Source organism: Condylura cristata, unplaced genomic scaffold (assembly GCF_000260355.1).
Source record: "Condylura cristata isolate star-nosed mole 26May11 unplaced genomic scaffold, ConCri1.0 scaffold00015, whole genome shotgun sequence".
Taxonomy (NCBI): domain Eukaryota; kingdom Metazoa; phylum Chordata; class Mammalia; order Eulipotyphla; family Talpidae; genus Condylura; species Condylura cristata.
Window position 1 is genome coordinate 33,735,193 of NW_004567116.1, and position 16,319 is coordinate 33,751,511.

Sequence of the window (16,319 nt, forward strand, 5' to 3'; positions counted from 1 at the left end):
GCTGGGCTTAGTAATACTGCTGTTGGTATTATTTAAGTCTCCAACATTCCCACTTTGGACAGAATACAGTTTTGTTCTCATAATGGAAAACCATTACTTCCCAAGCAACATCAACCTCCAAATTATAAAACGTGAGTTGACTTTTAAAAATAAAAATGTACTTTTGCAAGCCCAGTGATCTGTACATTACATCATCTTTCCACTGTTGAATTGAATCAGTCCTGTACCCTGCTCTTTTGCCAGGGTGCAGGTGGTGGAGGGCCTGGGAGTGGGCACTCAGGCAGCGGGAGAGGCTGCAAAATCCTGGAGCACGTCCCCAGAAGAATGACCTTACGAGGAAAGTTCTGGGAAACAAACCACAGGAAGACTTGACAGGAATTTTTGGTTGAGCCCACAGGCAAGGCACATGAGGAAAAGAGATGTAATTATAGTTTGTAAGTCTATGAAAAGATACAATGAGTGACATGAAATAGCTGTTTTAAATTTCTCCTTCCTGTAGAACAGGAAGAAATGGGTTTTTATGCATTCATTTAGCAGATATTTATTGAGTGCCAGCTGTGACCTGGGCCTGTAATAAATGCCCGGAATATGGTGATCAGCAAAACAGTCAGGAGTCCTGGTCCTCATGACCTCCTGAGGGACTAATGACAGCAAGTAATCGCACAAATGCTTTGCTGTAAATTATGGTGACTGTTGTGAAGTTTGTATCTTTGTTTAGATTGGAGGGTCTTAGGTAAGGGGTAAGGTAAGAGTCAAAAGATTAGTATTTCTCAGGGAAAGGGGGGGCAGCCTGGAAGTCTGGAACTTGGGGAACTAAAAAGCAGTCCAGGAAGCTAATGGATAGTGTGGCGAGTATAAGAGACTTGCAGAATGGAGGCTGGAGAAGGACACGCTGGGCCTTGGAGGGTCTGGTAAGTGTTCAGATTTTGCATTGGAAAGCCACTGAAATGTGTTAAGCAGGAAGTGACATGATCTGGTATAAAAAAAGTCACTGAAATGTGTTAAGCAGGAAGTGACATGATCTGGTGATTCAGACAATTCAGTACAGAATGGATTTGTGAGGACAGGAGTGGAACTGGAGCAATTAGGGATTTTTTGCAATAATTAATGTGAGAGCCTGGGGGCAATGGAGGTACAGAAAGGACAAAGGGCAAATGAAAGATATATTTGGAGTTAGAATTATCTGAAGTGGTAAGTGGATTGGATGCAGAGAGAGAGGTAGAAAGATACAAGTATGTCTCCCAGGTTTTTGGCATGAGATTACATGAGGGCCTTTCAACAGATAATAGACCACTTAGGGCAGTAAAAATCCTTATCCTTCAAGTAGGATTGATCTGAATCCAGCTTTGCACGTGCAGCAGAGGGATTCAGCAGCCCTCTGGCTCTGCCCAGGTCATGGAGCTCAAATACAATAGCAGCACTCAAGGAGGGATTCCAGTTGTGTTAACCTGACCAGTGATCGCTGTTCCTTCTGGGAGGACAAGACCCTAAGAACACTGTAACTGCAGCCTGCCACTAGGGGGAGCACGGCCTGCATTCTCTTTCTGGTCTGGAGGGCTTTTTGAATTTTGGATTACTTTTGAGAGTGATTTGACTCAGCCCTGGTATCTGGACCCTCTTACTTTTTGGATGAATGAGTAACATATAATTGGTGCTTAGTACAGATTAGTAGAAATGGATTTATATTATACCTCTTCTTTCTGAGGATGGGGACTAGACAAAAAGTATATACATTTTGAGGATCAGGTACTATTTCTAGATCTGTTAATTTTTGATTCTATGATTTTGGGCAAGTCCTTTTACTTCTTGCTTAGATGAAAAGAATATGTTAGATTAGTATGATAACCTCATTCCAAACTTTCAGGCCTGTTGTGTTAGATGGCCCACGATCTAGGAGCATATTTTGGGAAAATTTATGGCTATAAGGTAGGATTTCTTTCCCTATTCTGTGTACCAGCACATTCACATAGCATTCTCATCGATGCTATCATAGAATCTTCAGACTAAAAGAATTGGTAGTCAGGCCTACCTTACATGACTCAAAGGATTTCCACCTCTCCCTGGGAGCCAGCTGTGTACTTCTAAAGTTATCAAAAAAGTTGTCATCAGATGGTAGTGTACTTTAGTGGAAAGTGCACAAGGTCAGGGCTCAGTGGACTGACTGGTCTCTATTCCTAGTCTTTGACTGCCCAACCAGCTGTGTAACTGTTGACTAAACATTTGATTTCTCCAAGCCTCAGTTTTTCCATTATTAAAGTGGTGATAATGATACCTGTTCAGTGTATTCCAACAATTATGAGGATCAAACAAAATAAAACAAATAAAATAATGTTATAAAGAGAAAATTTCCATGGGATATTAAACTTAGGGATCTTGCTGGGTCCAGGTACTGTGTTAGCTCTTGAACAGGGCTGATATTATTACTGACTGTGATAGACACTCACAAAAAGCCTTGGGCTTCAGCTACAGGCCTGACAGGGCAGAGAGATGAGGCTGTATTTATATTGAGCTTGTTGCTTGGGCTGTGACTCTGGACATGCCCTGGACTCTTCCTGGTCCTGACCTAGTATCTTTCTTCTCTGTTACAGGAAGATGAGAGATTGCCTAGGCACCAGCACTAGTACCATGAGTCCCTGCACTGGTTAAAGCCATCTCCAGGACCTGGGCCTGCTGCAAGGTAAGCAGAGAGGCTGGCTCAGGCGAGCTGGGAGTGAATGCATTTCCGCCTCACTGCTGCCCGGAAAATCCCAAATGCACAAACAAGTCAAGGCGATGTATCTGGGTCCTCCTCCCTCTGCTTCAGGACTCAGAGGAAGGGCTTGCTTCCCCTCCAAGTGCTCCAGCTAGTTCCCTCCCCCCTGGCCGGGATTCTTCCAAGTTATAAAAAAATAAGACACTGGAGGGGAGGAAAACAAGTCCACTCACTGTCTTCTCCCTTCTCTCTGAGCTGTTGGAGCAAGTTCCCAGGAGCAGCCTGAGTGCTTGTTTGACTGGAAGGGAGGTAGGAGGAGTGGAATGCATGCAAAACCCGAGCTGATCAAAAGACAGTGCTGTTTCATGGAAGCCTCCCAGAACTGAGAGAGAGGGAGAGAGAGAAAGACACACACACACACACACACACACACACACACACACACACACAAGAGAGGAGACTGGCCGGGAGGGAGGGAGCAAGCTCTTTTGCTCGCGCATGCTGGCTGGCGAGAGCTGGGTCTCCATGACAACTGGCCTGGCCGGCTAGCAGCGCTCTGCTCATTTGGCTGGAAGGAGCGCCACAAAAGGTCAGAGGAAGAAGCTGTGGGAAGCTCACAGCAGGTATCGGAGCTCAAGCGAGTGGATTTTGGGGCCCTGGGCTCCCTAACAGACTGGTGTGAGCCAAACTCTGCCGAGAATGGAGTGGGCAGGAAAGCACCAAGACTTTCAGGTATGGTCAGCTTCAGGCTTGGATTACTTTTCTTACTTTCCTGGCCTTCTTCTTGGGCTGTTTTCTGGGAGGCAGGCAAGTGTCTGTACTCTTTGCTCAGGGTTTGGGGCTCAGGGATGATGTCATGCTCCAACAGTTGGATTCTATTAGCTTAAGGAGGAGGGAAACAGCCAATTTTCTTGACTTTGTAAATGTAGCTGATCTCACTCTTGCTGAACTGAGGTGTTCAGACTTCAGTACAGAGGTCATCCTATCGTTAGCGCAGAGACTAAGAATATTTTACAAGAACTCTTTCATGGAGAAAAAAAATGAATTATCATCACTCTAGCATTGTGTTTACAGTCTTATGTGGAAACGCCAGTGTCTTTTTGAGAGGCTTGGTTTGTTCTAGTGTTTTGTCTCTTGCTGCTCCTATGTTTGACCTGTAATTAAAAAAAAAAAAAAGCTAATTAACTCAGCAAGGACCCTGTGGAGAGTTTCAAGTCCCTCTGAAGCAATTGCTGGGACAGGAGGACTGTCATAGGGATAGCTGATAGCTGAACTGGGGTCTGTCAGTGTATATCTGTCTGGCTGTCTCCCTCCATCTCCAGATAGCTTGGTAAAAAGCAAACTATCTTCCCTCATTAATAAGAGCCATCATAGGCTTGCCCAAAAGATTTATAGGGTGGGAGTGGGATGTTTTGTATTCCAAATGTCTCAGAGCTACTAAAAGTTGCTAAAAGGAGACATGAGTTGCTATGGCTGTGCCAGATGAGCCTTTTGGGTTAATATTTTAACTAAGTCTCAGAGCATGCAGTGTCCACAATGGACACCCCTGTGTTTGTCCTATGTTTTCATAAAACTGTTTCTCACCCAGATCCATGGTGCGTGGTGAGCTCAGTGTGTCCTTGGTAAGAAAACCCTTCTAGAAAGGCACTTTTACAAATGATGGGGTAGCTAAGTTGTCAGTGATCTTATTAGGGGATTAATGTAGTGGATACTTCCTGCGGTGGGGACCCCTGAGGGAAATTGCTTCTGTTTCCGGCCATGTTCCATCTTAAAGTTACCACTGGGCTTCAAGGAACTTTGTGGATACCTCTGGTTTCTCTGTGGGATGAGGGAACAGCTGCTGTCCTAGCTCTTTGGTTTTTCTTCTTGAACTTTCTGAACAGAATGTCTTTTGTATTCTGGCAAACAATGAGGGGCCTTCTGATTAACTTCGGGTCAGCTTGCCAGTGAAAGCACTGGCCATGTCCCCAATTCTGGCTCCCCAAACGTGGACATGTATGTACCCGTATTGTGGCCTGAGGGTACACAGGGGTGAACTCAATGGCCCTTGATATAGATGGGCCGTGTCTGAAGTGATGTCTCCTTTTTACTTTACTCGGGGTTCCTCTGCAAGGGGGAAGCCTATGTTTTACGAGGGGGTACAGAGCTGGGGAGGGGGGGATAGCACTGTGGTTCGGCATTAAAGCTGGGGGATGTGAGAAGGAGGCCTCTTTGGGGCAGTGCACTGTTCATTTGGTGTTGGAGCATCTCAGGGCTCCTCTACTCAGCTGGCTGTGGTTGGAGCTCCTGCATTTTGTCACTTAACACGTGGAAGAGGGTCAGCAGGCAGTTTTCTTTTGGACAAGTAACGGATTTAGGGTTAGAAGATTTGAGTCCATGGCCCAGGTTCTAGTGGCCATGGGCAAGTTCCTTTAACCTCTATGACCTTAAGATTTACTAGCAGTGAGATGCAGATAATAACTTCATAGCACTGTCAGGGAGAGAAAATGAGCTAATTTTCATGATAGTAGTTTCAAACGTTACAAGTTGAAGCTTGAAGAATGGCTGACTTTCTTCTGGAAAGTCATTTTGTTTCACTGTTCTGGTTTCCCCATTTACAAAACCCTCTCCAGTATTTATAAATAAAAATGAGAAAACCCTTAAAAGATTTTTTTTCAAGATGTTAAAGGAAACAAGTAGTGCTTTCTTTGGGCTGGGGCATTTAGTGAGTGCTGTTCACTATAGACTTGAAGCCTTATACACGATCCTTCAGAGGTGAAGCTTGCCCTAGGCTACCTAGCTGAGGTGCTTCAGTGTGAGGATGGAGATTCCAAGAGACCCTCTTCTTTTCCAGGGACCCACAGCATCTGCCAGTAAGGGAGGCATACATTTTAGTAGCTGGATTGGGGGGTGGTACTCACTACCAGGGGGCTGGTTCCTTTATCCTGCTGGGGTCTGCTGTTTTGAGTGGGCAGAGGCCTTTCTCTCTGTTCTGGGTTTGCAAGTGGCAGAAAAAGTTACTACTCTGAAAAACTCCTTGGGGCTGGGAGCCCTTTCAGGCACTTGTGTGAGTGCAGCTTAGATGGAAATAAGGAAGTGGAAATTCCAAGGGCAGAAATACTTGATATAGGGGGTAGGGGTAGAGAGAGATATAACAGTGATGACTGTGCCAGGGACCAGAATGGGGGTGGGGGGATAGGGTGACTCTGGGTGGGACATTCCAGCTTTGTCCTTAGGTGAGCTGCAGGGCTCATGCAGGCTAGGTGAAAACACATAGAAGGGCTGGGCCCCCCACTCGCATCTTTAGCTGTTGTTGTAGGGTGGGGAAAGTCCTGTCAGCCATAGCCTGGGGTCTGGGAAGCGCCCTTAAGAAAGAGCAGAAAGGCAGATTTTTTTTTTCCCCCAACAATAGAGCCCCTTTCCAGAGGAATCACCTCAAACCTCTGAGAACTGAGAAATTATCACAGTTTAGATTGGGGCTGCAGCTCTTCTTCTGCAGCTCTTCTTCATTCCTATTAGTCCAGCTTCCCAGAATTGAGTCACAAATTGGATCCCTCTGTTCCTTAAGGATTAAAAAGTAACATTACTGTTCTCACTCCCTCTCTCCCCTTCCCTTTACTCCCCTTCCTGCATACTCTTTTCCTGGGCTGCTTCTCTCTAAAAGGAGAATAATCCCTTACCCAAGGAAGTGTAGAAATTTTGAAATAAGTTGGAGGACAGACCGAGAGCATCCTCAGTTCTGCTGATTATGCTCCTCCTATCCTTGGAATGAAAGGTTTGGGTGTAGAGTTTGCAGGACACCCAGATTCTGAATATCATAGCCACATAGCTGACCTGGAACAGAGAGGCTTCACTCCATTTCCCACCTTACCTGATTCTAAGAACTATTCTGGAGTAGTTCTTACTTTAGAGGTCTGCCAGGCATCTGAGGTGGGCATAGTGATGCGGGGTTGTGGTGGTGGTGGAGGTGGTGGGAATCTGAATCCTGAACCTTTCAAAGCAACTCCCTGCTGGTATTGTTTCTCTTAGCTGTCACCTATCACTGCCCTGTAGACACCTGATGTCACATGGACACCAAGATTTTGGTGGGGCAGCCAGTCCCAGGGAAAGCGTGCTGGAGCCTGGAGGAGGCTAGGAAGCAGTCCTGCCGGACCTTGGCCTGTCCTCTGTTCTTCTGTATTGACTTGGGAGGAGAGGATGTTTAGGGCAGACTAGGGGAGGGGAAAAGGAAATCTTCTGAAAGATAACTGAGTTCTTTGAGTCAGAGAATCATGGAAAGTAGAGTAGGGTCCCAGAAGGGCATGAAAGAAAAAAAAATGACCATCTGGCATAGTCTGCAGAGATTTATCTATAAAGCCTGTGGGAAAACTTGCACTGGGGATTGCTGCCTTCTAGGGGTGAGGAGGGAGACTGTGCATTATTTTATGCTGGGGAGGAGGCACTGTGAGCATCTGTCTTAGTAGGTGGGGTGGGTGAAATGCTGGGTGCATCTGTTTTAGGGGAACATGCCATGTAAAGCTGCATTGGGGAAATAAAGCTTAGGGTCTCTGTTAATAGCCACAGGCTCTGTGTGTGTATTTGTGAGTGTGTTGAGGGAGAAGAGGATGTTAAATAAGTTTAAACTACCTTATTGTAGGACTTCTCCTAAGATCCCTTCTATTATTATTATTTTTTGATATACTATTTTTGAGAAATTATCACAGCACTCTTCTCATCTACGAACTAAAGAGTTCATGGATGGGAAACAGACATATCATCTGCCTGAATGTTAGATTGCACAGCCCTGATAAATGAATTACAGGCAATTAGGGTATGAAGTCCTATTAACCCAAGCTGACCTGCTTGTAAGTGTTTGTCATGAAATTACCGCAGTTTCTGAAAGATCCTGACTCTTCTTGTGACTTGTCACTGAAGGGGTTTGATGTGAGCTGGAGATTGACTAATAGGAAGCAGCAGAGAGTGTACTATTTGAACTTGGGGAAATGAGGTCTGTGGGAAATCGCTCTACAGCAGCAGATCCTACTAGAAGGAAACCGGAGACAAGCCCTAGGCTTGTGGGACAGGGGTAAAAGTAGTCCTCAGGGGATACCTAGGCTGTCCTCTAAGGTCTTTACAATTTACCGGGAGGGTAGGGATTGTGGCACTGGGGCTGACACCCCTGTTCATTTGCTCTTGGGCTTGGAGGCCTCTCTGGTGCCCATGTGCCCTTTGGTTTTGACATCCCCCAGGTTTGCACGTTTTTATAATCACCCATTTAGTCAGTGAGTACAGGGGAACTGGGCTAAGAGGTGGGAGGATCTAAGGTATCAAGTGGGACTTATCCTATATGTTGTATTAGATGTTGTGTACTAGTTATTTCCTACTCATGTGAGCCTATGTCTGTGTGATTAAGAGAGAAAAAACAAAGACCTGTTGAAGTTTTAGTTTTTGGTCATAAGGTTAATGACCATCCCAGGCTTTAAGCTACATTAAAGAAGGAGGGGCTAACTCTTGGACTCTGATTTGAAGCACTATTTGGATGATGGAAGAGAGCCAACCAAGGGACTGGAAATATGAGGAGGGTGAGGGATCTAGGCCTGTGTCAAAGCTTCCTTGACAATGTCAAAGGAATGGGTGTGTGTGAGGGCAGAGGGAGGGGTAGGAGAAGGGAAACAGGAACATTGGCAAGAAAATTAAAAAGTCAACTAGGTTTGAGAACTCTTTAACCTTGTTCATGGAATTGGATTTTGGTCCGCTCATTTCTATCTTGGAACAAGGCCCTTCTGGAGTTCTGGCGACTGCTTTGAAATTAGTTGACCTGTAATGTGTTTGTTTAAGGAGTGTGTGGTATTGTCTTAAAACGGCTATGGCCATTTGTACTTAAATGAGTATCTTATATTCCATGTAATGCAGTGATAAGGTGGTAGACCTCAGGGGGGCCATAGGCTAGCTTTTGAAGCTGACATTGCTCTTTTACTAGCTATAGAATTTTAGACAAATTACTTAATCTCCCTGTGCCTGAGTTTTCTGTGAGGGCTCTGTAAAATGGATATAATGATATTATTTCATTGTTAGAGTTGTGATGGGGTTTAAATGAAATGATACAGGCAGAGCTCTCAGTCCAGTACATGACACATAATAAATGCTCAGTACTATTTGTTATTAATATCAACTGAGAGCAGCATTTAGAAGAGAGTAAGGTTGCCATCTCTTAATCAGGTTCACAAAGTCAAGCCAGATTCTTGTTTGACAAGTTGTTTATACTTTGCATTTTATTCATGAGTCTTTCAAGACCCCAGGAGAGTCTCTGAGGTGATCCTTCTCAGCCCAGCTTCACAGGCTGAGCTTTCTCCTGTAGGATGCTTGCCCTACACGGTCAGGGGAGGGTACCACTGCCTCTTTCCTCTTTCCTGCAGGTCCTCCCAGGTAGGTTCCCTGAGGTCCTCCTAGCCTGCATTGGAGGTGCTTCACAGGCTGGACACAGGCCACCCCAGTTCTTCACCCTTCCCCAGGAACACTCACTATGGAGTATCTTTCGGGACCCAGCCTAGTGCACAGGCTTTGCATCCCCCTCTGGAGATTCCTAGCCTGGCTCTTCCTCTTATTATCTGTGGACCTCAAGTGAGTGTTTTCATCTGTAAGTCAGGAATAATGTGTCCTATCTCAGAGACTTGTTGTTAGGGTTAAATGAATTAATTTATATAAAACACTGACCTTAGTTCCTGGCACAAATACACTGTCAATGAATGTTAGCTGCTCTTGTTCCTTGTGAACTCTCTATCCTTTGAATTTCCCTGTGCACATACAGTATGCAGAGTGCTCTGGTCAAGTAGTCAGCACATGGTGCTTTAGTTCTGTGACTTGCTGGGTGACCTTGGGGAAATGACTTGACTTCTAAAGGCTTCCATTCCTCTTCTAGAAAGTGTGTGGTTGGGATTAATTGCTTTTATCAACAATTTGACTTGACTGTTCAGTTGTGTATGTCTTGTATTTCCAAACAGAGTGCCTGAAGTTCTGTGAAATAAAGTGTAATGTTTTATACTTCATGTGAGCGTATGTCTGTGTGATTAAATTCCCAAAATGGCCCACACATATATGCTAAAAAATTATTTGAGTAACTTTTTCTTAACCCCATCAGCTGAATTCTAGGAAGTATTTCAACTTTGTTTACATAGGACAAACCTTGTTTTCAGGTGCAAAGGGCTTGGTTACAACAACTTACAAAGAGGCACCTTTTCTCTGTAAACTTGAATGTTTACCAGGTTGACAAGAAAGCTTTGGTCAACAGATGCTTGGCTACTTGTTTGTTCTGCTGTATGGACTTCTACTAGCTGTCTGAAGAAATACTACCATCAAAAAATACTAGTATTTTTTGACTGACCATCTCTCCTTAGAGTTTAATTGTTTATTATTTTAAAAAGATTTATTTATTATGCATATAACAACTGGGGTAGAGGGCAGAGGTGGGAGGGGTGAGAGAATTCACCAGAGACAGACTGGGCGTCAGAACAGGCAGCTCTATTGAAGTACATTGCTGAGGGGAGCAGTGGGTGGGCCAGGAGAGGTCTGCCCCGCCACATGGGTCAGCTCCCAGGCTGGGGATTGAACTTGTGCTGCAGTTGCTGCAGAGAGCTTCATAGCACTGTGCTTTAACCAGTTGGATGACCAGGAAGGGCTCTCTCCTTAGAGTTTAAAAGTGAGCCAGTTATACCCAAAGACAAACCTGTGCAGAGGGGGAGAGCCAGCTAATCAAGGATATAATATTCAGAGCTTGAAGACAGACTGACTCTGCCGCTTGCCAGCTCTGTAAGCTTGGATAAGGTACTTAGCCTGGCTGTGCCTCAGGTTCTCTTCTGTAAAGAGGAGGTGGGAATGGCACCATTTCTTGAGGGTTGTGATGAGGCCTACATGCCAAGTACTTATACAAGGCAGTACTTCATATCTAGCGCTGAATGAGACGTGAGCAAGCATTATTGTATTTCTTATTCCCCGTAAACCAAACAGTGGTATTTCCTGGTGACTAGTGTAAAGTTTGTTCTGCTGAGAAATGTGAGGCCATGTCCCTTTTCTCTGTCTTGGGCAGCTCTCTGGTATCGGCAGGGCTGCAAGATGTATCCTGATCAGTAGCTTTTATACCTTGCTTTTGTTAAGAAACACATAAGTCAGAAGGGACGCTGGTTGAAAAACAGGGGCATATAGCTCGAAGGGATCCTCTCTGATGAATAACATGATGTTGTATGGGACTGGGGTAGGGGCATGCAGAACCCTGTGTGAAAGAACAAAATGGGAAGTGGGAGTCCCAAGGGAAAGCTGAGGGAAAGCATCTGCTTAGAGACAGTGAGAGCTAAGTGTGAAGAGTGGATAATAGCTCTGGGTGAATGAATGCTTGTGGCTAAGATAGTAAGCAGCATCCCAAAGCTTCTGGCACTTTCTTTTCCCAAGAGACAAGTGGACACCCCAGCTCCAGGTGAGACTTGCCCAGCAATGATCACTAGGACCCCTGGAAGAGGACTGGTGGGTTGGATGAGGAGTTTCTAATGTGTTCCTAGCATGAGCAGTTTTATCTACTAGTGTAATTATGAAAAGATTTCCTTTTCCAAATGCAAGAAACAGGAACTTTTGCTGCCAAACTTAGCAGCATGTTTTAAGTCCCTCAAATCTCCTCTGAGTGCTACCAAAGCTCTCAGCTTTGTTGTTATCTCTTGTTGAAACATAGCCTGCAAAGGTCATATCAACAGTGCCAATTTATGGGCCTGCTGAACCCAGGCAGCCTAGGACAAGATGGGGCGTTCTTGGGAGTAGGTGCTTCACAACTTTTCCCTTTTGAGTGATGCTGTTTATAATTTGAGGGTTTTTCTGCTTTAGAAGACCAGCCTCCGCAGATTAGGGTCAAGCAGAAGTTTTACTTCTGTAGGCTCACAGAGGCAGGAGCCCAGATGTTACAGTATCTCCCTGTACAATCAGGAGAAAAGTTCAGCCTTGGTGTTGTTACAGCTACCAAAACTCTGCCCCCAAAGCAAGTAAGTTCTCTTACTTCCACAAAGTTATACAAGAATTCTATACCCTATTCAAGTTATTAGCAGTTTTGATCTATCATGTACCCTTAAGGACTGATCAAAAGAGGTGAATACCACAAGGTGTAGCTTTGTACTTGATTGTAAAGATCTGAGGACAAGAAGATCAGACCCAATTATGTGCACACTTTGTCACTTGGCAAAAGGGATGCAATTAGGAAAGGAAGTTAACGTCGACTGACCCCTGCAACTGTAAAGAGCGTGGTACTTGAGTTTGAGAGGAAATACCTGAAACAGCTGAGATGAACTTGGTAATGGCAGTGACCTTGGCTTACAGTCTGTGATCAGATTAACTCCTCTGTTGTGGTAGGAGAATGGGGACTTTGGGATCTAGAAAGGAAGGTAGGTGAGCACTGAAATTCCTTATTTTTTCTGCCTCCCTCTAACCCCTTTGGGTTCAGACATAAAAGGAAAGTTTGCCACATAAGTTGCTGTTCATGCACTGGTAAGGGCAGTGTTGCCTGCCAGGCCCTGTCTCTCTGGGTTTGAGTCAACATTGCTGCTCAGGATTGAGTTACTGCTCAGCTGTGCTGGGAGAACCAGCTGTGAAGATACTGGAGCTAAGGAGGGCGGTGGGTTTTTTGAGCTTCTGAGTAAGTGGCCAAAGGGAAGTGGTAGGGATCAAGTTAAAAAGAAAACAACTGGAACGTTTCTGCTTTACTTACAGCTTACTAAGTGGGAATAGAAAAGCTTTTTTTTTTTTTTTTTTTTTTCTTAACCTCAGAACACACATTTGCTTGGTAAATCCTGGTAGGTTTCAAATACAATACTATCTAGATTTCTTTTCACCTGAAAAACACCCAAGGTCAGATAGCTGCAGGGTTTGCTTGAAGAAGTTGAGATTTGGACCTCTGTAGAAACTCAAGGAGAGAACACGGAGTTACGTGTTTTACCACAGTAAGAAAAACTGGGGGTGGAGAAGGTCAAAAACAGTGAAAATGACACTTGTGCATCCTCTTGGCCCCTGAGAGCGGTTCATTTTCTCAGTGGACGAATCAAGATGACTTTATCTGTTTGTGTTCCACACGAGTTCATTTCTCCTTAGGGCTTTCTCTTATTAATTTATTGATCCATTCTCTTCCTAAGAGCCTATATTCTATTGCTATTTGGTCAGTTAGATTGTCTGTGAATGAACTTGTTGATATTCTGGTATCTACAGACAAGGAACTCAGGAGTGACTAACTTGCTGTATCATACTAACTGTATGATCCCAAAACAATGTGCCTTTTCTTTTTTATATTATATATACATATATATTTTCATCTTTCTTCATTTTGTACATTTTTTCATCTCAGTGGTAATCTCCGTGGACTTCCCACTACCAATTCACCCCTTTGCCATCAGAATATATGTGCCTTTTCTATAGTTCTACTCTGTACAGTTCCTCTTATTTAACTAACTCACTTAATGAGCACTTCCCCTCTCCCCAGTTATTGTGTAATTTACTGCTATGTTTTCCTTTATATCCATGGAAGCGAAGGTAGATTTTGGATATCTGTGGAGTTAAATGATTTTTTTAGATTTCTCTGAAAGGAGTACCTGATTACATATTGAAAATGTCAGTCCTCTAACTCTGGGGACTGTGTGGGCAAGATTTGGGAACAGATAACCTCAATCACCTCTTGTTATCCCTGTTGGAAGAGTGATGGTCTTTCTCATGAATAGCTGCAAAAAGTAGGCATGTAAAAATATGATTACTTCTGTTTTGCAGTAAGAAGGTGGAATTTACTTTTGGAAAATTTAATTTGTCAGTAGCTAGCACCTGTAAATGCACTTATTTCCTCATTTACAGGTGTCTTTTAGAGTCTCTAAGTTTGTGGGAGATGATCAAGCCACAACTTTGACTTGCTGGAAATTGAATACTGACTGATTTCTACTGGTAGCTATTTCTTTTTCTAGGGACTGAGCCTGCTTGGATTCTAAAATCAAGGGTTAGGACTCTGAAATAGAAATGTGCAGTTTGTTTATAAACTTATTCCTCAGGGCTCAGGAGATCTCTGGTCAGCCTTGTCAGTGGACTTAGATGGAATGGTTTATGAAGGGCAGAGTAGGGTGAGATTGGATTTCAGACTTAGCTTAGATTCCTGACACACCGTGGAATTTCTTTAGTAAGAGAATTCTTTAGGGCGTGTTGTATCTTTAGTGTGGAGTGACTGGGCCAATATTAGCTGGTCACCTACCTGGGAGCATGGGCACATTGATAAATTAAGGGATGGACTGAAAGATAGAGGTCCGATCTTGAAGGGCTTGAGCCCCCTGGATCCACGCTCTGAATGAAGAAAAGGAATACAAATGGATTTGTTTATTAGAAGAAAAAGCTGGTGAGACCATGTGGAAGATAAAACAGGAGTGGAAGGAACCTTGTTGTTGTGATGGTGGTACTCTCAAAATTCATTGAGAGCAGAATGGAAGGGCAGTATGGGAGGATCTGAAAGCCAGATCACAGCTCTCTGGAGCATTAGAGCAGTGGCTGATTGTGCACCAAACTTATTGTTTCCAAATCAGTTTATCTGAAATGGGACCTGAGAATGTACATTTTTAACATGTTCTTAAGTGTTGCTGCTGGTGCCTCTGGTGTTGGAAGCCACTGCCTAAAAGGCTTTTAACAGTTGAGATAGAAGTAAGAGTGTGAGGGTCAGATATAAATTGGCATATACCTTCTTTCACTGCCCTAGGACTTCATGTTTATAAATATATTTCAGAAACTTGTAACTCACTTTATGACATCAACAAACCCTGATGAAGGCCACTGCCCTCAGACACAGTGACCCTTGGCATAGTCTGCATATCTCTTCTGGACAAGTTTTCAGCTGTGGGTTTGTTTCTAAACGGGTGTTTGATTTTTGGAAAATACCCATCCTGGCTTCTTGACTCCCATTAGAATAGCTGACATTTATGCCAAGATAAGCTCCCACTTAGAGCACATCCTCCTGGCTGGCAAGACTTTCAGGGACTCTGGGCAGGTTTGGCTTTGAATGCTGTTGATTAGTCAGGTTTACATGCCTGGGAGATTATCTCCTTAGCCTGGGAGTTGAATTTCAAGGGCAAAGTCCACAGTTGGCAGTTGATAGGCTGAGAACACCTGAAGAGTATTTCACTTAGCCAGGCCTCAACACCTCTTCCCACAGAGGTCAAGTATTCTGGGCAGGTTACTTTGGGGTGCTTCTCCTGGAGCAGCAAGGCTCCAACCATTCCCTGTGTTCTGTACTTCAGGGAAGTTCTTCATTTCTCCCAATTGGTCAGTGACTCAGATTTTTCCAAAGGCTTTCCTTTTCTCTGCTTCCCTCATTTGTTCAGCACAAATGAGGATTATGGGAATTATGGGAAGGGCTATTAAGGATTACCTGACCTAGCTCTGCCCTGTACACACAGAAAACAATAATAATTTCTAAATTATACTGGACTAAGAGTAGGAGGCTGCCAGTAGCCCTAGACAACCAACTCGGGGTACCTTAGCCTCAGTGCTGCTTCAGAGATTGATGGATGCCATGCCTACTCAACTGTAACCCCATCTTGGCCAGCTGGCTGGGAACTCTGGTCTAGACTTAGATGCCTCAGTTTAGAAGTGAAAAAACTGAGCCCAAGAGGTGGCAGAACTAGGACTGGGATTCACATCTTTTCACTTCTGCTGGTTCAGGGCTTGTTGTATACATAACGTGAGAGCTGTGATGTGTTACAATTTCAGGTTAGAAAGCATGGATAAAATTGTCTTGGGCTAACTTTTAATACTACTTTTATACTAGCAAAAGCAATCCATTTATTCCACAATGAGTTACAAAATAAAGAAAACATATGTTAGAATATGAGCCTCTGTAAACTAACCCATGTCCCAGAAATGTAATCATTGGGGAACAGTGGTCTTTTCCCTAAGTGTGTAGATACATTAATTTTTGTATTATTTGTCACTCTATTTGGAAACATGGGGAAAAGTGTTGATGAGGATATGGAGATGCCAGAACCCTCATACATTACTGGTGGTTATGTAGGTGTTGCAGCTGTACAGAAAGCAGTTTGTTGGCTTCTCATAAAGTTAAAACTTGCCATATGGCCCAGGATTCCACTCCAAGATATAAACTCCAAAGAACTGATAATAAGAACTGACCTTGCCTGCCAGTATTGATAGCATTTTTCAGAGTAGCAGGAAAGGTAGACACGATGCAAATGAATGAATATGCAAAAGTATATGCATATAAAGGAATATTATTCAGCTGTAAAAAGGAATGAAGTTTCTAGACCTGCTACCATGTAGATAAAACCTTAAAAATACTGTGCTGATTGATGTTTTATTTACAATTGGAAAGACATGGAAACAACCCAAATGCCCAAAAGTAGATGACTAGATTAAAAATATGTGAAACCCATGAGGATTAAAATTGAGATTAAAAAAATGTACAAAATGATGTAAAAATAAACGATTATATTTATAAAAAAAATAAAGTAACAGTATGGACAAAAAAAATATGTGATACAGAAACACAATGGAATATTACTCAACAACCAAAAAAAAAAAAAAAAAAGAAACACATGCCTTTTGCAGCAACATGGATGGAGCTGGAAAAGATCATGCTTAGTGAAATAAGCCAGAAAGAAAAGGA

The 16,319-nt window shown here is 43.6% G+C and overlaps 1 protein-coding gene across 2 annotated transcripts in view; it reads left to right on the forward strand.

Annotated features, from left to right (window-relative positions):
• The first annotated feature begins 3,246 nt into the window (after positions 1-3,246).
• The window catches only part of ST5 (suppression of tumorigenicity 5), a 100,988-nt gene continuing 87,915 nt past the window's right edge, over positions 3,247-16,319 (forward strand). For both annotated transcript variants that reach the window (XM_004683069.2, XM_012725530.1), the window contains exon 1: positions 3,247-3,424. The gene's annotated coding sequence lies outside the window, so the exon portion shown is untranslated. The remainder of the gene's footprint in view (positions 3,425-16,319) is intronic.